The sequence below is a fragment of the Biomphalaria glabrata genome, chromosome 7, assembly GCF_947242115.1.
Source record: "Biomphalaria glabrata chromosome 7, xgBioGlab47.1, whole genome shotgun sequence".
Taxonomy (NCBI): Eukaryota; Metazoa; Mollusca; class Gastropoda; family Planorbidae; genus Biomphalaria; species Biomphalaria glabrata.
In genome coordinates, this window is record NC_074717.1 from 48,264,915 (window position 1) to 48,290,847 (window position 25,933).

The following is a 25,933-nucleotide window of genomic DNA, read 5'->3' on the forward strand; positions in this document are numbered from 1 at the left end:
CTTACAGGTTAATTCAGGAAATTAAGTTAACTTTCTAATTATTATTTTTTTTTTAATAAAACTTTCTTTTTAAGTGCTAATTTGATTAAACTATATAAAAAAATAGCTTTCAGTTCCAGTGTCTACACTAATCTTCTTTGTCTAGGTCATTAATTGTAAATGTTTTTCAGATAATGATGCAGAGAATTTCCTGGTGATCAAGAATTAGGAGCTGCACACAGTTTAATGAAACCATATTTTAGGAACAGATAGAAAACAAAGAACTGCAGCAAAGATGGCCTGTTTTTATTCTTCTTCATGGCAAGTAGATTTTTTAAAGCATTATGATATAGTTTCCCTTTCAGACCTTGTGGTCCAAAGGGCAAATGATATAAAGTCATCTCTGTTTCTGTGGCCTACGGTTATGGTATAGCTATTTTAAATAGAACTTTCTATCTTTGAATGAATGCATAATAAAAAAAAATAGGCAACATAAGAAATTAGATAGAGCCGCATCTGTGCTTTACATTCTGACTCTGTTCTGGGCTATTCCCCATCCATTTCCATCCTGCCAACTTTCCTTCTTGGTCTGCAGGTTTGATCTATGTTTGTGTCACAGATTCCTTATTATATTTATAATAATAACTCTATAGAATCTACCTTAGTTCTCGATACATCTAGGTGTCCCTGGTTCAGTTCTAGTTAACGAAATAAAACAATGAAAGCACTAGATCAAACACATAAACTTTAATCAGCTTTACTGCATATCACACATGCTGGTCTCTGTCTAACAACCAACACACTTACGGTCATTCGCGCAGATTGTAAAAATAGATTATACATACATACACACATTCATCAGTGACAGTTTGCATGGGTCTACCAGACTTTCTCTTCCTCTCTGGGTTCCAGTCCAGTCTTGCAATGTTGTCTGCTGTTCTTCACATTGTGTGCCCAATGCATCCCCATGTGCCTCATTTGATTTCTTGTTCTATCTCTGTTTACTTTTTTGTTTCCCATAGGCTGTAGTTTGATATTTTGGCTCAATGAATAAGGTTTATACCGTAATAATTTCAGTATTCTTCTCAAAAAGTTGGCTGATTGTTATCACAGATAATCCCAAACTAACTTATTTTATCATCAATATCATCAGCCAGGTGCTCCTGTGTATATGAAGACTGCTCCAAGTTAGCCACCCTTCCAAATCAGTCAATATTCTTGGCCCCAATATGTGTACTCCTCAAAAGTTTTATATGAAATAATTTGTTTTTAAAACAAAGCTAGACATTAAATTTCAGTTGTGATTGATTTCAGCCCACTGACACAAGGGACATACTTTTAGACTTAGATCCTCCCCTTCTGGCACATTGGGTAGCAAGCTGTCTCCAAAAAGATCTGTCATTGGCAGAAGCCTCTTCCCTCATACTTATAGAAATATAAAAATATGCTGACTTCTAGAAAAGAGAAAAATGGAAAGACAAACTAAACTTTGTCAATGTATTTAAAAAAAACAATGTTGAACCAGCTAATAGTTTATGATGAGAAATGTCATCAGCCAGCCACCTTGGCATCAGTACCAAGATTGACTGCTATCCAAAAAACTGCCAAACCAAATGTTAGGCAAAATCATCTTTGTCTTGTAGATGGCATTCAAAGAGGATGCAGTTTAAAGTTTCATAAGGGTAGCTGACAAAACATTAATGGGGAAGTGGACTCAAGATATGGATACCATCATTTATATTTTTTTTTAACTTCTGCATTATACTTTTTATATTTTGCATTTTAAAATGTAATTTTTATTTGCAATGCAAGTTATCCTAACCCTATCACCTTTTTTTTTTAGTTCAAAGGAATGTACATGCTGCTGATATAGAACAAGTTTCTGACTGCTTCCAGATCAGTGTTCTTAGTTCCGCTAATGATCTACTATTACACGATAAATAAGCAAAGTCCTGAAAAACCTTCAGAATCTTGAAGCACACTTTAGTTAATAAGCAGGGTGTCATATGGCCTGCACAATGATCAACAGTTAGCAGTAATGACATACTTCAATGAAGCAGTCCTATTTATGCCAAGATGACAATGTCTTTTTTAGTACTGTATTGTATATTATTTTACACCTTAATTGGTCACTGTAAAAAAAAAAAACTAAGTAAAATATTTTTAGAGCTATAGCGAGTATAATTAATTTTTTCAGAATTCAATGTAGATATTTATTTTTTTTTAATGGGATTGTTCATGTAAATAGTTTTTTTTTTAATGAAATTGTTCATGTAAATATTTTTCACAAAGTAAAAGTAAAGGCATTTTCTGCATGGATAATAAAGGTGTTATTATTAATAGTAATAGTGTTATGAAATAAAAATTAAAGAATTATGTTAAGACATATTTTATATGGAAGCTCTTTAATAGCATTCAACAAATTACATAATCTACTAGTAGCTAATAAAGGCCTACCATTATCTCTAATATTAAAAATAAAAATTAAAAAAAAATGCCTTTTAATATTAATAGCATTGTAACTAACTAAAAAGCAATTCAACTATTATTGAATACACAACAACAGTATTGACCATCACTGTATTAGTTCACATTGTTACATTTTAAGCTTAATTGAATACTATCAACTATTAATGCTTAACAGACGTCATCATTTTAAATTTTACATCCATAATAAAGAAAAGCAATTACACAAAATATTTTCCAAGACACACACAACACATAAGATAGTCAATTTTTCTTATTTTTCTTAAAGGCTTCTCTTTAAAGTTACAACTAGCTACATTGGAACCATTGGTTACTTTTAATAAACAATTACAATCCACTTAGGTTAACACCATTTTTAAAGATAATTCTATCAATTACAAAATGATTAATCATTACTGACATCTCAAGATAAAATATAACATCTAACTTCATAAATTGGTTTATTTTTGTTAAAGCTTATATCAACTCACTGTGATAAAAAGTTTGCACACTTATTTGTTGCACACCCTATCTTGGATCAAGTTGAAACTTTGCACAATTATTTATTGTAGCCTACCTGAAAACAAGAATCAATTTTGTAAACTTTTTGAAATTAAATATTTTGTTTTGTATCAAACTAGGGAAAGAAATTGTACTTGATACATTTTTTGTAAAAATTAAAAGCATTTTAAAAGCAATCATGGTAACATTCATAAGATACCCCCTATCTAACTGGTTCAGGCAAGTGATAGGATCATAACCTTGAGAAAGCATGAAATTACACTAAATAAAAACAATTGTTAATATTTCTAATAGCAGATGTATTGATGTTAGTCTAGAAAAGTGCTGCTCAACTTAATTCAACCTGCAGGCCATTTTAATTTCCAACATTTGTTTCACGGGACATATGACCAAAAAGGTAATAAAATAAAATTGGACTGAAAATTTTTATTAGATACCAGTGGATCTAGTACTTACATTAATCAATATTTTTACACATCAGAAAATGGCTTCATTTATCTACTTAAAATATGAGCAACATCTCTGCTAAATGAGGAAATGAAATGATTCATTGGCATTGGGAGTTACCATTTTTAGCAATTTTAATGATAGGAAATACTGGTAACTTTGCTTTCCTATGTAATGGTCTGGTTGTGCTTTTTGTTATGGCTGCTTCCCTAGTGCCATGATATTTTGAAGTGATACCCAGATGTAGTGCCATCAGGACACAATCTATGATTGTTATCCTGGTCAGAGCTCATCATTGAATATTAGGAGCATTTTTGGCACAGAGCTTAAAAATATTTTTTTTCAATTTCGACCCTTACAATGTGTGATGCACACAGGTTCTTGTTGAAACAATGTGGACATGGAGATTATTGGACTCAACTGCATTGAGTTTACCATAGTGTGCATCTTCAAAATCGACACTAGCAGCTGGGAAAAGGTGGCACTGGATAGATCCACATGGAGAGAGCATAAAGGAAGGGTCTCGGATTGCAGATGCCATACACAACAGCAGCAGGAAGAAAGGTGACAATGCAATGGTGCCTGGTGATTACATGTGCTCAACCTGTGACTACAGCTGTGTATCAAGGATTGGCCTCTCTAGCCACACCAGAAGTTGCAAAGGGAAAAGATCTTTTCTCGAGAGGTAAAATGCCACAGACATGAAATCTTCAGGCAGCATCTAGAATCTAAATGATGTTGTCAGCATTAGAATCTATGTAGTAAATTTAAAGGCTGTTAGGGTTATTTTTCTTTCAGCAGCACTTGCAGGTAGTATTATTGGAGTTTCAGAAGTTGTTGATCTAGTTGTATTCAAAACAGGGCTGCAATCAAGAAAAAGAAATACAAAATGTTAATAAAAGAAACCATTCATTTGTCTGAAAGTAAACTTCTAATTATAATGTTCTTAAAAAAAATTATACAATCTAGATCTAACAAAAAAAGTTCAAGTCAGTTTTTAGTCAGTACATGAGTCTTACTCTAGAAAATAGATCTAAGCCTAGAGTCGACTAAACACCTAATCTAGGCAAAAGACAGAGAGGAATGGAGAAAGACGTTTGATGAATCTTGCATGGTGCCCCAACGGTCCATTAGACTTACTGTAGTTCTTTAAAAACTATTGTTTATGCGTGAAGATATTTGAAATTTTTACAAGTCTATAGATTGCATTTTAAGAATTATGTTTTATAATAATAATCAAAATAGAAAAGTCTAGATTTAGAATTAATAAATAGAGATATAGAATCTAGATCTAGCAAGTGAAAATGTAGGATACTAAACAAAAAAAGTTCAAGTCAGTTTTAGTCAGTGCAACATGAGTCATACTCTAGAAAATAGATTTTTAAAAAGCCTAGATTCGACTAAACGCCTAATCTGGGCAAAAGTCAGAGAGGAATGGAGAAAGAAGGTCGACGAATCTTGCATGGTGCCCCAACGGTCAATTAGACTAAGTGATAGGTAAAGGTTTAAAGATCTTATATTATGTTGCTTGATAACATTGACGTCAACAACATCACAGTTTCATAACTTATGATAATCTATGAATTCGTCTCTGTAATAGGTCAACTTATGATAATCTATGGATTCATCTCTGTAATAGGTACTATAGAAACTGTCTACGAACATAAATCATGATAGCAGCATACAAGGACTGTCGTTAACTACCAACCAACAATACAGACAATTAAAGATGCTGAAAACAATGTTCAGGGTAGTATCAGAATCCACAGTATTGAACCAACGATGAAATAAATAAAAAATAAAACAGTGAAACCCTATTGAAATAAATAACAGATTCCAACGTCTAAAAGTACAAAGACGAACGAATCCGTTCAAAGAGTATCGTACAATATAAAATACAACTCACCCTAAACAGGGGTCAAATAGTCCTAACAAGAATTAATAGGCTAAAATCCAAGGCAGTTTGCTCAGGCTGGCCAGTAGTAAAAAAGACATGAATCATTCAGGACCACAAAAAAAAAGTACAACTTGTCTATCAATTACAATATGACGAAAATGCTCTCAAAATAAGAGCTGATAAATTACGTCACAACAAGACTATGCGACAAGGAAAAAAAAAATACATAAAATATTAATACAACGAATGACGTCATCGCCTATTTGATTGTGTTCATATTTACAAAAATACTCAACAACATTACTAACTGCGACAAGCTTAATTGGACAGTCTTAACTACATTGAATCACATATGTGTATGAGCTACTGTACGTAAGCGTTTATAGTGTATATTGTCTTCTCAAATAGATCTGTAATGAAACTTGTAGAAGGTAGATATCTCCACAAAAGTCCTGCGTAGGACCTCCTGGCTCCACTAACACAAATCTTATCTGTAGGTTCTGCGCTAGCGTTTTAGTCAAGCATTCATACAAGAAGTTTTCGTGGAGCTGACTTTGGAAGCGACTCTGACCTTGTTATAATGACCTTCAACTTACACACACACACACACACAAAAGGTAACAAAAACAAGGATCTACGAGGATACAATTTACATTAAACTAATACATTGAAAGACCCCTGAATAGCCTGAATAAATTTGAGGCACAAATATAGGACGCTTTGCAGACCTCAATATGACGGACTCCAATGACCAGGGTGTCGACACACAAATCGATAAGCTTAAATATAGCTGGACGCCGTAAATGAATTCTGCTATCTGGGATCCACAATTAAAGATGACCTGTCTCTAGAAGAGGAGATAAAAAAAACGCATAGGAAAGGCTGCCTCGACCTTCGCTAGACTCAGACCAAGACTTTGGGAAAACAATAAGCTAACTACGGTGACCAAAATGGAAGTCTACAAGGCATGCGTTATGAGTACACTGCTGTATGGCAGTGAATCATGGACCACCTACGCAAAGCAAGAGAGAAAACTGAACTCCTTCCATTTGAGATGTCTCCGTAGGATCTTGAATGTTACATGGAAAGAAAAAGTGTGCAATACTGAGATCCTTGCGTGATCAGGTATTCGCAGCATCTTTACAGCCCTCAGACAACGCAGTTTGCGCTGGCTTGGACATGTTCGCCGGATGGAGGACAAGCGCATCTCGAAAGTCATCCTGTATGGTCAACTCGCGACTGGCACAAGAAAAACTGGTCGCCCCCACCTCCGTTACATAGATGTAATAAAACGTGACCTCAAATCAGTGAACATCAATACTGACAATTGGGAAGACATAGCTCTGGACCGCAACAGATGGAGAGAGAGACAGTGACCAAGAAAGCTATGGACAGTGAAAGTACATGGGTCTCAGCTCAGGGAGAAAAACGTACAATCCGAAAAAACGGCCAGCTCCTCTACCACCGAAGCAAAAGGCACCTTAACCTGCGCTATCTGTGGACGGAAGTGTCTCTCCAAAGTAGGGCTCCACAGCCACATGAGGAAGTGTGCTCTGAGATGAATCATAGTCGTTCTACGACGGGGACACGACAATTCGTTCACTGACATTTCGTTCACCGACAAATCGTTCACGACTTTTCGTTCACGCGACTATTCGTTCACCAGACATTTCGTTCACCCGACAATTCGTTCACGCGACTATTCGCTCACGCGACTATTCGTTCACGCGACATATCGCTCACGGACTATTCGCTCACAGACAACTTGTTCACCGACAACTTGTTCACCGACAATTGGTTCACGACAAATCGTTCACGCGACTAATCGTTCACTAACAATTCGTTCACAGACAAATTGTTCACAGACAAATTGTTCACTGGATATTTCAAAAAACAAAAAATTGCCAGAGATCGGGCCTGATCCGAAATTCTTTGTTAATTTTTTTGTTTGTTTGTTATTAATATTTTGTTAATGAGGACAGTATGTGATAAAAAATTATACTTAAAAGAAAAAAGAGATCTTACAAGCAAGCTGAAACATTTAAATGGGACCTCACTTTACTATAGGTAACATTTTTACTTTCAACATGTAGGCCTTCTTTTACACTCTTGTAGTCTTGTTCGCCCTACCCATATTTGCTTATCTTCTTAATAGCGGTCCAGATGTTTAATTAACATACCCATTTTATTGATATTTTATTAACAAAAACAAATCTTATCTTATATAATACAGACGTTTCTTAAAAAAAAGAAGATGATTACGTCCTACGCGTCATGCATTCAGTCATGCATATTAACCAATTACTCAATTTCTGGTTTCTGGTTACTAATTTTCTTGGCTAGCTCGGACACACTAGTATTTTTTCCACAATCCTGTCAGTGTTTTTACGAGACATAATTTAGATTTTTAACAATGGTACTAGATTTGGTACAATATATGGTTTCACTGTTCAACTCTGAACGTCACATACTAGATACAGATCTAAGGTTAATACTTATCAATTAAGACATCTAAGAAAAAAAAAACTAATTACATTTACAACACTAGGAAATATTTTGGTTCCCTATCAAAAAGTTATAAATTTTAATAGAACAAAATAAAATTGTTTCAATAAATTTGTTATTGAAGTCCAAGCAATCAAATTAGTCTACCAATGGGTGGTCACATATAGAAACAAGTTAACTAAAATAAAAATAAAATAAAACTTCTTTTAAACTTGATGGAAAGTACTATACTAGTGTCTAGTAGATATTTTCAATGTTAACAGATTGAACATGTGTATAGGCAATGTCCAATAAAGTTTTATGACTTCCAGAGGAGCCAGTCTGTCTAGCACTCAACTAGGTGTTAACTAGAGTATCCAGATGAATGGGTAGATTCCCGGTAGATGAAAAAAAAAGAGGGGGGTGTCAAGGTATATTAAAGGTGAAAGTAAAAATGTTACCTATAGTAAAGTGAGGGCCCGTTTAAATTTTTCAGCTAGCTTGTAAGATCTCTTATTTATTTTTATTTTTTTTATTTTAAGTATAATTTTTATCACATACTGTCCTCATTAACAAAATATCAACAACAACAACGAAATTAAATTAACTCGGATTTGACCTGATCTCTAGAATTTTTTTGCACTTGGAAATAATAGCCACAAAAGTTTTAATGTAAATAAATTAAACACGCGACGAGAATATATAATATAAACAATATGTTACTATCCAGTGAACGATTTGTCTGTGAACAATTTGTCCGTGCCGTGAACGAATAGTCGCGTGAACGATTTGTCGCGTGAACGATTTGTCGTGAACCAACTGTCGGTGAACAAGTTGTCGGTGAACAAGTTATCCGTGAGCGAATAGTCCGTGAGCGAATAGTCGCGTGAGCGAATAGTCGCGTGAGCGAATTGTCGCGTGAACGAATTGTCGGGTGAACGAAATGTCTGGTGAACGAATAGTCGCGTGAACGAAAAGTCGTGAACGATTTGTCGGTGAACGAAATGTCAGTGAACGAATTGTCGTGGAACCGTTCTACGACTGAAGGAGGCCAACGAATGAAAATATAGAAAATAGAATAATAAACACAGATAGGCTACAGCTCTGAGGCTATTAGGGAAGTTCCACCAGTCCAAAAAAAAAACAAAAAAAAAAAAACAACAACTGGGGTAACAAAAGATACTCCAACAAGCGATAACAGCTTGAAATATTGTATGCCTACAACTCAAAATATGCCCTCGAATACAAAAGTGTCCTTTTGATAAAGAACGAAATTAAAAAAAAAAAAGCGAAGCAGCGAATAGAAAAACAAAATGTCACGAAATTTAGGAGGGACTGAACAAAAACAACAGTAAAAAAAAAAAAAAAAAGCTTAGCGTACCAGCTGTAAAGGACCTCACACCCTCGAATAATTGTAAAACTAAAATAATACAGGCATATCGGCCAAAATTAAAACTGGCTAGTTCAGGTGTGTGGTCATTACTCGATCACTTGTAACTAAAATTGTTTATTCTACTTTGGCCGGCCACTTCGCAAAATGCCGGGTATTCCCTGGCCAATGCCCAATATGTGGATTCATGTCTGTTAAGTAAGCGTAAGGTTGCTGTAACGATAATTTTCAGCTTGCTGCTTTTTCAAGAAAATGCCCTGCCTTCGTCACATCTGTGTGTGTGTGTGTTGTTGTTGTTTTTTTTTACTGCAGTTTTATTGTTAGTATTATTCCTCGGCTCGTGCGAAGCAGAACGTTTTGACACCGGGCATTTTGGTGCTCAATGTATTAGAATCATTATATATTTTCATTTATTATGTCTTTTAAAAAATGATCCTTTTCAATGTTTTGTATGTTTTCGGACGCCTCCAAGCGAGAGTGTGGCGGAAATGGAATAAATCGCCCTGGCTGTCTACAAAGATCAGTGTCTACCAAGAAGTGGTTCTCCCTACCCTTCTATAAAGATCGGAGAAATGGGTACTATACAGAAAGCAGATACTTCTTGAACGCTTTTCCCAATGACGTCTGCGCTCCTCCAGGAACATACGCTGGCAAGAGCCGCAAGACCGCATCACAAGCAGCGATGTTCTTGTGAATGCGATATGGACATGATAGAGGGATTGCTTATAATAGTTTGACAGCAACGTTGGGCAGGGCATGTATATCGTACGGGGGACGACCGTATGCCAAAGGCAATCTTTTGGTAAGACGAAAGATGGTTGGAGTCTTTGGAGCAAGTATACAGCCATGCTTCACGCCATTCTTTACAGAGAAATAAGCTGATATGTCACCATTGTATCTGATTTGTTTCTTTTGAGACTCATGCTGTTGGTTCAAAATAGTAACTTGGAAGGCATCCGATCCAAGATAGTATCCTACACACGCCATCGCGTACTCACTCTGTGTCAGATGTTTTGGTAGTAGATTCTAGTAGTAGTAGTTTTTTGGTAGTAGATTCTATATTTATAGTAAATTTACAATAAAGGTCATTCATGCGAGAGATACCAAACATTGTATTGGCCGGGTTTCTTAATGTGTTAGCTTGATTTTTACATGAATTGTTTCAGACACGGGAAAAAAATTTGACCTATTTTTAGTGAAAGCAGACGTGTTATTGCAGTTCATGCGCGCACTTATTTCTTTTCGATCATTTACTTTTTTTTTTATAGAAATGTGCTTCAGTGAAGTTCAGATATTGGAATAATTAGATTCTTCAACAGATTGGATTATTATAATCATACGGGTATTACAGGCAAAGTTTGGATTATTTATTACGCAAAGGTAAGATTCTTTTTCTTAGAAGCTAAAAAAGAAATGACATGAATATCCAACTTCATGAAAAGATCTATTAAAAAATGTAGGCCTAAGTCAATATAAAAAAGACAACTTACAAATAATGAAAAAAATAATAATACTGTATAAATGTCTGTCTCTCTTTCTATGTATAGGCCTATATAAAGCAATATATATACAGATCTATATACGCAGGGCTTTTTTGTGACGGAAGGCATCGATACGGCGTACCGGCACCTTTTTGAATGTGGGGAAAAAAATATTACTTTTCTTGTATTTTAACGTATATTATTAATTTATTAGTAGTTAAAAGTTAGGCAATCAATCACTCGGTGAAATGCTTATTGTTCTATTATAGTACATTATTGACACGAGACATAAATTCGAAAATTATTTGCATTACAAAGAGAGCAAAAGATTCTGACGATGGCATTGATTCTCATCTTATAAATTACTGACGCCACTTAAAAAGAAAGATGATGATTACATCTTACGCGTGTCAATCTAGTCATGCATGTTATCCAATGACTTGAATTCTGCCAAGTCATTGGTTTTCCTGGCTGACTCAAATAACCCATTCAATGCTCTAATAGCACAAGGCAGGGGTGGACTGGGTATCAAAATCGGCCAGGGCATTACCATATAAACCGGCCCACAAATAGCATGTTGTAGTCAAGATTTTTTCGGTGTGTGTGTGGGCAGGATCTAGAATCGGTAACCGTTACAACAGAAGTCGCAATGGTTTCCTTTTTTACGGAGTTTTCCCCCTATATGGCGTAATGCTGTGATAACCGCCGTACTTCAGCGAGGCCGCATGCGCCTGACAGCTTGCCTGGGTCGAGGTCCGGGTAACATATAAAGGCCCCATACCCGGCTCTCGACCAGACCGGCCCATTTGGTGCCGGCCCACCGGACATTTGCCCGTTTGCCCTTAAAGCCAGTCCGCCCCTGGCACAAGGAAAGCACTTACTTTTAAGTCTTCTATCCTAAAGGTTTCTAAATTTAGCGATTTTACAAAAGGTGTTGTCTAATCAAACAAGAATATTCGTTTGTTATGAATCCCGCTGCTCTATTTTGTGTCTGTTACAGTTTATTCACTTTCTTTGAGTTGAGGGGTTCCAAACAGATGCATATATTCTACTATTCGCATACTATGAATAACAGCACAATAAACCACTTTTTTTTTAAGGCAAAACAAATCAAAGTCGATTAAAACTATTTTGTCATCTCAAAAAATTGAGAAACTATTTTAAGCTTACTTTATTTATGTATCATCATTTGTAACTGTAAGTGTTCTTACATAGCTTATATCAATTCACCCTATCTTAATGTTTTCTTGAGTTGATTGCTGAAACCTAACCCTTCCTGCCATAAATAGGCCTACTGCCAGTGGAAGTGTATTTTCAATGTACATTGACAATCAGTGAGCGAAGGCTTAATCTAAGCCTGAAACATAAAAATAGTGATATTTCTCAAATACAACATGCAGCCCTGATTGATAAACTGACAGTAGACTAATTAGCTACTTTATTTCAATAGTCAACCCTTTTACTGCTTCGATCCTATGTGTAATTTGACTGCAGCAATTTGAATATTTCGGGTTTGATATAGCTAGTTGTTGTTTTTTTTTTGTTTTGTTTTATCATTGTATGTGTGAAGTTTCAAGTTTTTTAACAAATAAATTGCATTGAACCCAATTACTTAGTTTTGCTATAGCTTAATTTCATAAAATCCAACTAAACTTGAAACCGAACTTTAGATCCGACCGAACCGAACATTAAATCGAATATCAGCATGTCAAACAAATTGGGGCATCTCGATTCTTTATTCTTGGTTTTCATTCTGTGGTAATTATACGTTTCCAAAAGATTCAAAAGGGACTAATCAGCTTTTTAAGTTTCGGAAATTTTCTCTCCCGCCTTGTGTCCTTGACATCAAATGTGACACAGTCAACTTCTATCTGCATTGTGGGCAGTCTTCTTAGCCACTCGGGTGGAACCATGCTCTTAATTTAAGTATGTGTGGGTTGACCCGACGTTTTTGATTCGCAGAGAAATTGTGTCTATTTTAAGGAACTATACAAAAATATTAAACGATAATATGAAACACAACAAAGTGCGTTTATATAAGTGCTTGCTAGCAGTAGTGGAGGAAATGTTGCTTGAAAGAAGAATGCAGTTAAAACAATTACAAGGCGAGTGTAAAAAAAAAATAATTAAAAGTGGGGTTGGTGAATCTTGTAAAGCAACTCCGCTAAATTCTTGGTATTTGTTCGCGGTCTTTGTCAGGATTCTTTATTAATAAATCGGCTCGCAATCCCTCCCACAAAATATTTAGAGGTTTTAAGTAATTAATTAGCACCAAACTATACTTTGTTACTAACAGGAGAATCTTTGTTTTTATAGTTTCAACTTAAACAGATATATTATAGATAGGCCTAAACATTTGACAGATGGTTCGAAAGCGTTGGCCTATAGATCCTATAGTTTGCCGTATTGATATCTAGATTTATTGATCTACACAGACAGTTATATGCTCAGAGCATTCGGGTAATCAGCCCTAGGGAAAAAATGTAACACTTTCATCCACATCCCTCCCTCTCTGCTCTAAACTGAACACTAAAAGTTGGACAGTAGACCATTAGTGTGTTGGATTGGTCAGATAGGCCTAGCGTGTATAGTCGATGTCTCGATACGTTGACTAGTTGCTATAAATGATGAAAAGACTGCCTTGTATTGAGTAGCGAACAAATAACATTTGTCAAGGAAAAATCTAGATATGGATGTAATAAAACGGTTGCCTGAGCTAGCCAGGAAAACCAGTGACTTGGCAGAATTTAGGTCATTGGTTAATATGCATGACTTAATGCATGATGTGTATGACGTAATCATCTTCTTTTTTTTGAAGTAACGTCTGTATTATATAAAATAAGATAAAACGGGACCTCAAAACAGTGAAAATTGATACTGGGAAGACATAGCCCTAGAACGTACTACGTGGAGAGAGATGGTGACCAAGAAATGTATGGATAGTGAAAAATCATGGACCTCAGCTCTGGAAAAAAAAGCGTGCTATACGAAAATGTCCGGCTCATCTAGATAGACCAACAAAGCGAAATATGCCACCTTAACTTGCGTAAAATGTGGACTGGAGTGTCTCTCCACAATAGGGCTCCACAGTTATATACATGAAAAAGTGTTCTGCGAGAATAACCTTAGTCGTTGTACGACTGAAGGAGGCCAACACTTTTACACAGGTCAAATGTGTCTTACCCCGCCCTATTTTTGACAAAATGGATCTAGCGTGCAGCAGTTACGTGTGTGTAGGATTTTTGTAAATTTAAGTTCTACTAGTGACTATTCTAATATAAGCTATCAGTAATACCGCGCTAAGATAATTATTTATTCTTAAACTGTATAATTATTACTGATTTTAAAAATAAAATTCGAATAAAAAAAAACTTTGTGTCCTTGAAAAAAAAATGATCACGCATTTCCCCTTTGTTAGCACCTCCTACCAGCACAGCTCTCTCTCTCTCTCTCTCAATATATATATATTGCCATAAAGCGCAATGTGTTGCAAAGACACTCCTTTGAAACAGATAATAATGTCATTACAAATGGATAAAATAATACACTCAAACACAATAAGTCACTCTATTATTCTGTTTACACCCCCTTTCTCCTTACACAATTCCACTTTCCAACATTCACACATTTTCAGTGTAAAGTAACAAATCTCAAGACTCAATCCACGCACAGCCATCAGACCAAGTCAAGACACACTAGAAAAAGTTCAGTGAAAGCGCAACACACAGGTATAAACCAGGCCATCTACACAGCCCCAAAACATTGCTCTAGTTTTATTGACAACAATGATGTTAGTGGGAGGAGCCAATTATTGATCGACCAAGTAGCTAAGGTCAAGCCGTTAATGAGGTCACAAACACTAAGCATGCTGGTACGTTGATGCTTTTTGTATATGTGTGCGACAGACACTGAGCGTGCTCGAAGATACGTTTTTTTTTTTGGTCATCCAGGTGGCTTGGAGAAGGCGAAATTTATCTAGATTTAGATGTATAGGTAACACAGTTCACAAGCTATCATAGCTTTTTAGCCCCCCTCCGGAAAAATATTCAGTACTGACTTTGGGGCCTTATTCTTTTGTCAGACACTGACTGTGTTTAATATATATAGACTATATAGATTATAGATACTTAGAGTAAGATAGAACAGCCCATGTTTTGTTTTTAGGTCAACCAGGTAAACTGATGTGTCCTCGAATGCCTAGGCCTAGGGGATGGCGGGATTATCTAGATCTAAATACTTAATATAGACTATAATCTATACGTAGATCTAGATTAGATATATAGTCTATTTATAGTAGTCTAGATACTATAATACTAGATTTAGATATGTTCTTAGAATCTAGATCCAGAGCCAAATGCTACATTTAATGAAGTTTAATCTAGATGTATTGTATGTCTAAATCTAGAGCTAAATCATCCCCTTTGGGTGTCGAATGACTATTTGCGAGGGGTCGCCTAAGATAATTTTTTTTTGGGTGGGGGGCTATTTTCATCGCTAGTTGTTTTTTTTTTTTAAATATATTTCTGTGTGTCTCTAACGCAGCGGTTCTCAACCTTTTAAGTTCGGCGACCCCTTTTTACAATCCCCCACTCTGCCGCGACCCCCCCCTCCCCCACACATACAGCAATAGTAGACGATAACAATCCATATTTTCGATGGTCTTAGGCGACCCCTGGCAAATGGTCAATCGACCCCCCACAGGTTGAGAACCCCTGCTCTAACGTGTTGTAACAAGCATATGTGTTCTATAGTCGAAATACATTTATACTTTTAGATGACGTAGGTTTGGAAAATCATTCAGATTATATTATTACTGGACAAATAATGAAACGATCGTCAAGTATTAATAAAATAAAAAGTGGGAGTAATAGAGATAGATCTAAGAACACTGACAAATAGCCAGGAGATACGAATAACACTTAAGTGAATGTATCATCAATGAAAGTAGACGTGATTTTTATTGGTAGTTACTTCTTTCTTTTCACTTTTATAATTATTATTTGAAAATATTTGTTGCGGACCTCATCTTTGTTGTTGCAGTATACTTTTTCAACAACCGAAATTACTGTCGATTAATTGCATCGTAACGCCATTGCGGAATGAAATATTTCTATGGAGATGATCTAATCAGGTAAATCACATTTACCTCAGCCAATGAACGAAAAAGATTGTATGGTTGGGGTCGCCGTCTAGTTTAAAATTGGATTAGGGGGTCGAGGAGCTAAAAAGGTTGAGAACCGCTGGTCTAGTCTATATAGAATTATAGATCTAGATTCTAGATCTAGCTCTTTATCTCCCAAGCAACGATAATAGCGTCGGTCATTTTTGTAAAAGCCGATTAAGCGTCAACATTGTCGTCGGTGCAGTTAAACATCTTTGTTTCGTTCCTATTCTTGGTTAATAATTTTAAATGCTTATATTCTAAATCTACGTGATTTCCGCTTGCAGAAGAGTTCACGGTTTACTTCCTTTAACGTGGTTTTAATATTACAGAAAGTCGTCTTTTTTTTTGTTGTTGTTTATCTTGTTTGGAAATGGGTCGATCCTCTAAAACTTGTAGATCTAAATTATATTCAGATCAACATGTAAAAGACCTTATTGATTCAGATAACAGTGATTTGTATTGTTTTAACTGTTCTTTGAAATCATTGTGATAGTTTTACTCAGAGTTTTAGTGTCAGTGTTACTAATGACTAATGAGTAATACTTAAGGAGTTAAATTAATAGACTGAGTAGATCCAGTATTGAATATATGTTAGAATAGATTTAGTGAAACGGGAGATTGGAAGGCAACTAGATCTAGTCTTCTAAATCTAATCTAAAATAATCTAAATTATATGACGTGATATTTTAATGTTTTTGAGCTCTGCAGGCCTATTTATGACTTTAAACATGATGATGATACATCATACAGATGATGAATGGAATCGGTGAATGATCATCATAATATCATTCAATGATGCTGAACGTGAACCCTAGGTCTATTTTTTTCTATTATAAAAAGAATGTTTTTGACATTTTTGCTATGTTTTATTAGATCTAATTATTTTTTTCCTGTGAATTTAGTCATAAAATTGATTTTTTTTAAATATCTGATACAGAGTTATATATATCCCTTCTCTTAGCCTGTCTTAGGGATAGATAGTTTCTGACAACTGTTTAGTGGTGAAAAGGTTAATATAAACTAGATTTATAATTAGTATAATATAATAATGTATAGATCTCTAGAGATTGATTAGATTGAATAGATTATAGATCTAGATCTATAGAAATCTATACTAAACTGACTAAATGGTATAATACTATTTATAATGTGTATAACATAGATCTACTGACTAGATGACTATATTGTCTAGATCTATAACTAGTTAGTAGTGTAACTATAATTTAATACTATAATAATTTACTATATAACTTATATTATTATAATTATATAATATAAAAATATAGTATAAATAATATTAATGGACCTCATTCACCAATCGTAAATAAACACATTTAGCCACGGCATAATATTGATAAAACAATAAAAAATATGTATCAGGTGACAGCCACTATGGATGACATGTACTTTGTATAGAAGATATAGATAATCACGTGGTTAAATGTTGTTTGTTTACGATTGGTGAATGAGGTCCATTAACTATATTATAATTTTATTTAGTATGAAAAAAATATAGTATAAAATAGTAGTATTTTAATAAGTTTAGTCTAGTGACTAGTCTATAGTGACTATAGTGACGGTATTGTCAGACAAATAGTATAGACAGATACTCAGATAGTGTGAGATAGTCATACTATTTTAGTATTATGATTAAGTATAGTCTAGTAACTAGTCTATAGTGACTATACTCAGATAATAGTATAGACAGATAGTGTGAGATAGTCATAGTATAATGATTATGATAATAATGACTATTGTGATTTTCTAGATCTATAGTAATATATTTTATATAATAATAAATTATAATAGATCTATTATAATCTAGATCTAGAGTAGTTTATGCTATTCGGACACCTATAGGCCAAAATTTCAAAGTTTGATTTTGACAGCGCATTATTTGACAATGGTTTGACTTAGAAAAGAAATAAGTATCAAAATCTTCTTTAGTTTAAGTTTAAGGAGAATAAGGATGACTACTTATATTTGTACCCCTAACCTATATTTGTTATTATATTTAAGGGCAAAGAGGCCATGTGTTTTCATTTAATGCAGACAAATTTGACTCACATTATTTTATTCCGGAGACCATATAATTTATTTCAGTCAGTCTCTATATTAGGCATTAATATTAACTAAATTTTTGTTTTTTGTTTATTAATTTAATACATTTCTAATATAGATGATCTTTTGTAGAATAGTACAGGTTAGGATAGCCATTCTTGCCTAAATAGCTGAATCCTCTATATTCTCTCTATAAATCTATCTAGTAGGTCTAGATCTAGGCATTTAACTACATTCAATGTACCAGCTCACTACAAACATTTGCCCATTTATTCTCTATAAAAAAATAACAACAAACAAACAAATATAATATAAGATCATTAACATTGATGTCCAAAACTGGCTGTCTGTCTTGGGTAAGAAAATTGTAATTTAATTCAAACACCCTATTATTTTTGTTGTATAAAATAAAACAACTTGGCTTATGAATCAAATAAAACAGAATAAGTATTGCCGGGCTCATTAGCATAGACTTAGCCAACCAAAAAAATATTCTCTTAATCCTAGGAAGAGGTAAAGTCATCTGGGTAACATAAGAAAAACAAAAACCTGATGTAGACATTTGAAATTCTTTTTTCTTACATAAAAAGACAGCTAATATTACTTCAACCTAACACAGGTGTTCCGTGTTACATCAAAAGAGGCCATTTTATGTACTTTTTCACACATTTTCTACAATTCTACAAAATTCCACTATTAGATTTTCAATCTCAAAATATCACAATTTATAAATTAACCATTTCTAATTGCAATGAAAAGAAAATAGTGACATTTTTATTCGAATTTTTTTAGTTATAGACTTTATAGTGAACCAATACCTATTTGTCACCAGTACTGGAGAAACACTCATATATAAAATAAGATATAGGTTGGGGAAAGCATAAGTGGTGTTTGCTTTTTTCTGTTTTCATGACACCCTTGTTAACCACAGGTCAAAGAAACAAATGACCTTAACATCATCTGTCCTCATAAATCACAAGATCTGAAAAGGGGTACTTTACTATAAACATGCTAATTAAAATTAAACATTTTAAGTCATTTCTTCTAACTGGTTCATTGAAATACAATGTTATAAATCATTTCTTGCCATTCTAGATTCAGGAAATCTTATCCACATACAAAGAGTTGACTGAGGTAAAGACTACAGTCTGTGTCTATCTAACAACAAGAAGCATGTAATTGTCTGTGCTACAACCTTAGCCCCTGACAGTCTGATAGAGTTCCTGAATGAGTTTTATGGTAATTCTAACTTAGAGGTAAGGCCATTGCTTAAACATACAACCAGTGTATAATAAATAGAACTTTAACAGAGTTGTAATAATAATAATTTATTTATAAAGTGCTGTTAACAAACAAAATGTAGGCTCAAGGTGCTGTAATAACATTACAAACACAAACACGACAATTACAATAAAAAACTAATCTAAAAAAATTTTAAACAAGTAGGTCTTAATGTTCTTCTTTAAAGTGGTATAGCATGTTGTCTGTCTGAGATCAATGGGGAGTGAGTTCCAAACCTTTGGTCCGTGCACTGAAAAATCCCGCAGACTGTGGCTTTTGAGGGAGAAACGTTGCACCACTAAAAGCATTGAGTCCATTGAGCGCAGGGCTCTCTGGGGGACATATGGAGTAATCAGTTCTCTAAGGTACAGGGGCATCTCATTGTTATTTATACACTGATGACAAAGTGTACTTTAAGCCTCTCATAAAATAACAAAACTGCTACAGATGGGATGAGGTGGCCTCAGCTTGGGAGTCATTGTACAGAAGATTGTCCATATTTCAAAAGAAATTGGACTGAAAACTTGATTAGTTGTAAAGAAAAAATTTAACCCAAGAAACTTAAAAATGTTTCATTCAGCTATCAGAATGCTTAGCCTTATATACCTTTTTTTTTTCAAAAATAGAGATGTAATTCTGCTGTGTTCCTGTGAGTTGGAAACCAGAAAGCAAGTCATCTACTAGTGGTGTAATAGAGTCATATACATCAAGGGATGAGTACTAAAAGATGTGGACCTGATGTGGTGTCATGAAGCTTTTGCTTTCATCTTTTGGCTGTTCGTTTAACACAAGACAAAGCACAGACTGTAAGATTTTGTTTTCCATTTTATGTTAGATTTTTGTTTTAAATTTCTTTTTAAGATTGACTTCATGTTTCTTCACTCAACCTAATGTACGTAAGACTGTCTGAACATTTGATTCCATGAGTGGTACTCAGACATTGGTCTTTAAATAAAGCTTGCAATAATCTCCTGGTTAACTGACCACACAAATTGCAGTCTCACTTCGAAACTGAATGATGCAAACTTATTACATATATAAAGGCTGTTTCTGGGGTTACTGGTTATTGCCCTGCTTGTTACAATCCCTTATTTTGTTTATATAATTCACTAATTTCTCTCATAAAATGTGGACCCCAGTGCTGTTACATATTGTTACAAATGAACAGTGATAGGTAGAGGTCAACGTATGACCCCGGCAAGATGACACAGCAGCGAGTGTCCTCTGGAATCTACATGTACAAACAAAGACAGGATGTGACGTGCCCTCACGTGTTGTTCCAGGGGACGAACAGATCTAAGTAGGGGGACAGTTACTAATGAACAGTGACAGATAGAGGTCACTACGTGTGACCCCAACTTGATGACACTGCAGCCGATGTTTTCTGGAATCTACATGTATAAACAAAGACAGGATGTGACGTTTCCTCACGTGTTATTTCAGAGGATACTAGCCGTGTTTGTGCAACTTTGGACAAGCGATTAGGGACTCTATATAAGCCAGAGAGTTAATGTTAAAGTGAGTCGTATGGAGTCGTGAGTGAGCCGTTACAGTCGATACAGACGATGTAAGACGTGTGCGGCTCTGTGGAAGAGAAATGTGTACGACTCGATGCAAGTTAACTAGGGTAGAGTTAACTGGAGTGGACTACTGTCGTTAAAGTCTATACAGCGAACTACAGTGGACTTGAGCCGTTACAGTCGATACAGTCGATGTAAGACGTGTGCGGCTCTGATTCGGTAGACTTGAGTACGACTTGGTTCAGCTTTAGGAGACCTGGAGCGACACTGGGAAGTGTGTCGTTGGTCTGTTCTGCGGAATACGGCTCGATGCAAGTTGAGAAGAGAAGAATTGCAACGAAGTGAAGAGATGCATTGCAACGAAGTATAGCTAACTGTAAACTGACAGATATTGTACAGTCTTCTACGCTACATGTTACAGTAACAAATTGTTAGAGTTATTAGTCAATAAAGTTATATGAAGCTGAGAGTTTAGTCGTCAAGTTCTTTGCAGTGTTTTTATTTGTGTGTCTACTAGTACATCTAGCCAGAAGATTCAGAAATACGTAACAATATGTTATATGTTTCCAAGGTTGTTGTTTTTTGGTACTCCTTGGTAAGGTTTTGTTTTACTTGTCCATTCTTGGGCATCTATGTGTTTGGTATTCTTGTATTTATTTGATAAGATTAATGTTTTAACATAGTTCCTTTAGAAATACGTAGGTGGTATGAAGTAATAATAACCTAAATAAATTATGTACATATCAATAACAGGGGATTATGTAGTTTCTTTGTTCATCTTAACAATAAGTCTCAACATCAATTAATATCATATTGAGGGGGTGAATATTCACTCATTATAAATTTCAGCATACACATTCATTATGTATTATTACCTATATAATTTATTTCTAGTATTGATATTTCTCTTAATGTTTTCTTGTCAAGTCTTTGGACATTTGTTTCTACATGAGTGTGACAAGGGAACAGCACTCTAACTTATCAAGAAAACTTTTGGCAAATTCAGTTTTGAAAACCAATCCAGTCGTCAATGGTATGATTTAATTTAAATTATTTGTCTAGCATCATAGACAGGGGGGAAGGGGGTAACTGAGAGAAGTTTTCCATGATACCTTTAGGCGCTTAACAAACTCGGCTCAGCTAGAGTGTGAATTTGAACTCAAGCTCTCTTGATGTAGGTATCTCATTGGTTTATCCCACTCAGCCACACATCCCACACTCTAATTAGTTAGAAAAAAGGTTTTGTTGATTGATTATTAGACTCACATTCTGACCCTTGGTTTAAACTTGATCTCTTTATTTATTTTGAATATCTCAAGAGGAAGAAAAAAAATGTGATATGTAAGAAATGAGTACCAACTGTTTGATCAACATAGTTCAGTGTAATTCTGTTGTACATCCTGTTAGAAAACTGTTGACAGTTCAGTGTTCCACTGTTCCATGTTTACTTTATTTGTTTTGTTGGATGTTTGCTTTATACAGACATGCCTACCATCCTGCATTATGCGGAACCGTCTCACAAAATCATCAAAAAAAGGCTCACATGTTCCGCCATCCCGCATTCACATGTTTTTGTTCTACCGGATAGTAAAAGCTACACCAGTATTTCTATTAATATTGTTAGGCCCCTCCACGCTGTCTTTTCCAGATACGCCAAACGAAGGTAACACTTAAATATTGAAACAACACAGGCGGAAGGCAAACAATATAATGGTAGTCGACGCTGATAAACGATGTCCAACAAGAAGTTTAAACTAAATCTCCATGTTAATAAAAATATACCAATATCCAAAAAGTGGACATGATTTAATAATGTCAGTTCTGAAATACATTAACGTATTTGTTTCAAATAAAAGAATTGGTTTTTAAAACTATGACTATGCATCAAATATTTTTTAGTACAAAGACAAGGCGTGTTAATCTAAAAAGAAATAAAATTTTACATTAAAAATTCGCATTACATACATAGCAGCGATGTCTGGCACTTTTTAAAAGCTTGTCTTGGCCTATGAGTGGTCAAGTAAACATGTAATATTTCTTTACTACGTCATATCTGTCTAGATATGCAGGTATATCTCCAGAGGTAGAGATGAGCAACCCCCACCTCCTTTTGTTTCTTTAGTCCATAACATTGAGTTCACAGAGTTCACAGCTGACCACATTAAGCCAGATGTCAACGTGTTGACACTCTCTAGAGGTCACATCTTATGAGGAAACTGAGTTTGTTTACTTGGAGAAGAATTTTTATTAAGGGGGGGGACTACAAGCCAAATCTTTATAAGGTTAATCTGGTATGAGTTTGGTTATTATGAGATAGGTTGTCAATCAAGGGTCTGGACCACAAGCTACACCTTTTATACTATTGGCCGAGTAATAAGTTTGTTTACTTTGAGTTAAGTCTCAATTAGGAGGCTGGACTACAAGGCAAACAGACACTGACCAGGGGTATCTTTAAAGGGAGGGCTCAAGAGACACTCAACACCCCCAACTTCTTATTTGTTTAATCCATGACAATGTATTGATAGACATTTACCATTCTTAAGCCAGAATGGATTAATGCAGATTGTTGAGAAACATTGACACTGTTTAGAGGTCACTAGATGATGACACTAAGTTTGTTTACTTGGAGAGAAATGTCATTTGCGCTGAATACACATTCATTGCACAATAAAATAAAACAAATATGTGCATGTGTGCGTGTATGTATTTTTTTTCCTTGTATTAAAACCTTTAGAAAGAAAGCTAATTTCATTGTTTAATTCTATTGACTTAATATATAAAGGAAAACCTTACAGTAAAATTTAACATCGCAGAAAATAAATTGATCTAAAGCACCACAATTAGATCTAGCAAACAAAGAAAAAAATATGCTGGAATGTTAAGAAACACTTGACCTCTCTAACTAAGGTACGGATATAATTTATCTATATGCTTGACTGACCATGCCAATGTATTATCTTTTTTTTGCCTGCACACTAAACACTATTGCGTATGCCCAAGGAAAAAACGCATGAGGGTCAACACAATCATGTATACCCACTACACTAGGACTACATGTGTAGGCTCACTACGTCTATCTAACCAGGTTGCTACAATCAGTCGAACACAAAGTCTATTTATGTTTTTTTTTGGTAGGGAGGGTGTGGATGAGTTTTTTCTTCTTCTATAGTTGGTTTTCCTAATTCTCTTAGATCTTTATAACAGTAGATTTAAACATAGATATCAATAGTAGGCCTACAGACTACAATTAAATCTATGCTTCGCAACATTTAAGGCTCAGGTTATAAGTAGGTATAATGGATGTTCCTGCTGTTAATAAAATATCGTTTGCCGCAAATGTATGAATAAATATATGACCTACTACGCTTAAGATTCCAACTATTAACTAACAGCTATCAGTATTAAGCCCTTAAAGCCAGAACCAGAATCAGTCTTTGGACTAAAAATTACAAATCTGATGACCAGTTGTTGGTCAGAAATTCTTGAACACATACATCCAACCACCATTCAAGCCAGATGAGAGATTTACATTAGTAAATATTTAAATATATACTAACATATTTTACATTGACTCTCCAACACACAGCCTTTATGGTTGGTGGCCTCATACATACACACAGACACGCTCATGTTACACAGATTAATTTCTGTTTATAAATACTGTTAATCTTTAATAAATCAATCAGTAACAGAGTTTAAAACAATAAGGTATATAAAAGGAAAAGAAAATAATACCAACAAATATAAGTATATTATTTAACAGTTTTGTAAAATGTTCAGCAATACAAGCTATTTACAAGACTCTTAGGTATCCGGCTCCAGCCCCTGTGCGCCCCTACAGAGTATATTCTATCTCAAAATTTACCAAACTCCTCTTTTGTTCTCATCATGACTTGTATATTTCTAGAAGAAAGATCCACAATAGTATTGTATTCTTAACACAGCTACTTGAGTTTTTGTTTGGAACTTCACTTCCATTTACTTCCTTCACTCTATGTCAAAGAAGTGTGACTACCAAAACATTTGTACAGTTACTTATAACCAGGTGTCCAGTAGGAGGGCATAAGGGATACATGCTCTTGAATTAGCTACATCAATCTATTTTCAGTGTTTGTAGAGAATCATTAAAGCATTATGATTACAATAAAAATACTTTTTGTCCCTTGAAACATAAACTGAGTGCCTTTGCACCCCATAATATGAGAAACAGTATTAGTTCTAGCTAGATTTCCCCTTCTAACATAATTTGTAATGCAAACTTCATTACTATCTTTAATACTATCAAGCTTTACATAACTCTAAAACTGTTTCTATGTTTGTTTAGGTTATCCACAGTACCAGGAGCCATTCAATCTTGCCCAGCAGACAGGCTCCCATGAAGTACTTAGTGATGGTCAAACAAAGTTTATTAGACAAATGGTTCTAGAGAATACAGTAGCTTGGTGGGATTCTGATCTGCATAACAAATCAATTAGTGTTGTTGGTTCTTATACTTGGTAAGTGATTACTATAAAAGCCAAACATAATAGAAATAGCAGGTTAGCAAGCTTTACAGAAAGACTTGTTACAGATGTTGATATACAGGGTGACCCAAAAGTAAGTTTACAGTTATTAAACTACCTTTCATATGGTTGAAGCTACTTGCTTAGTAATACCAATAAAAACATTCCTCAGAGTATAAATTATCAGTTTTAATGGTAAACATGATAGCTATGATAGCTACATTGTGATAAAATAGTTGATACTTGTTTATGTTGGTGTAACATTGTGAGAATGTGTTTTAATGTGTTATTGTCTTATTATCTTTCATCAGTTCATGTGTCATTCTAGCTTAATAAAGCCTTGTTTTAGGTTTCTCTACAGTGTTACTTTAATTCTTATTACAATGTATTTAGTTAGAACAAGGCATGAAATGATGAAAGATACAATAGGTCAAATACTAGTATCTGTTGTAAATAATAGCAAGTAGTGTAGCAAGTAAATATCAACACTTGTAGCAGTAGTATGATTGATAAACAAATAGTAGTTTATGTAGTATAGTATATAAAAAAACACTAGGCTGTAGTTTGGGGTGGTAAACCTGTAAACCTACTCTTGGGCCACCTTGTATATAGAAACTGAATAATTTTTTTTGCAATACTTTGGAAACCCAAACTTTTGTTCTAGTATGTAAGACTTTATAAAAATATAATACATTGCTCATTATTTAAATATGATTGTATAATGCAATGAGGGCAAAGT

At 34.6% G+C, this 25,933-nt stretch overlaps 1 protein-coding gene and 1 long non-coding RNA gene across 3 annotated transcripts in view; both read left to right on the plus strand.

Annotated features, from left to right (window-relative positions):
- Positions 1-300, plus strand: part of LOC129921614 (Fanconi anemia group I protein-like) — a 91,529-nt gene extending 91,229 nt beyond the window's left edge. For both annotated transcript variants that reach the window (XR_008779028.1, XR_008779027.1), the window contains exon 38: positions 171-300. The gene's annotated coding sequence lies outside the window, so the exon portion shown is untranslated. The remainder of the gene's footprint in view (positions 1-170) is intronic.
- Positions 301-16,271: 15,971 nt separating this feature from the next.
- Positions 16,272-25,454, plus strand: LOC129927418 (uncharacterized). The gene is made up of 5 exons (XR_008779030.1): positions 16,272-16,645; positions 18,987-19,147; positions 19,799-19,978; positions 21,620-21,725; positions 25,017-25,454. It is a non-coding gene; the product is annotated as an uncharacterized LOC129927418 (long non-coding RNA).
- The last annotated feature ends 479 nt before the right edge of the window (positions 25,455-25,933 follow it).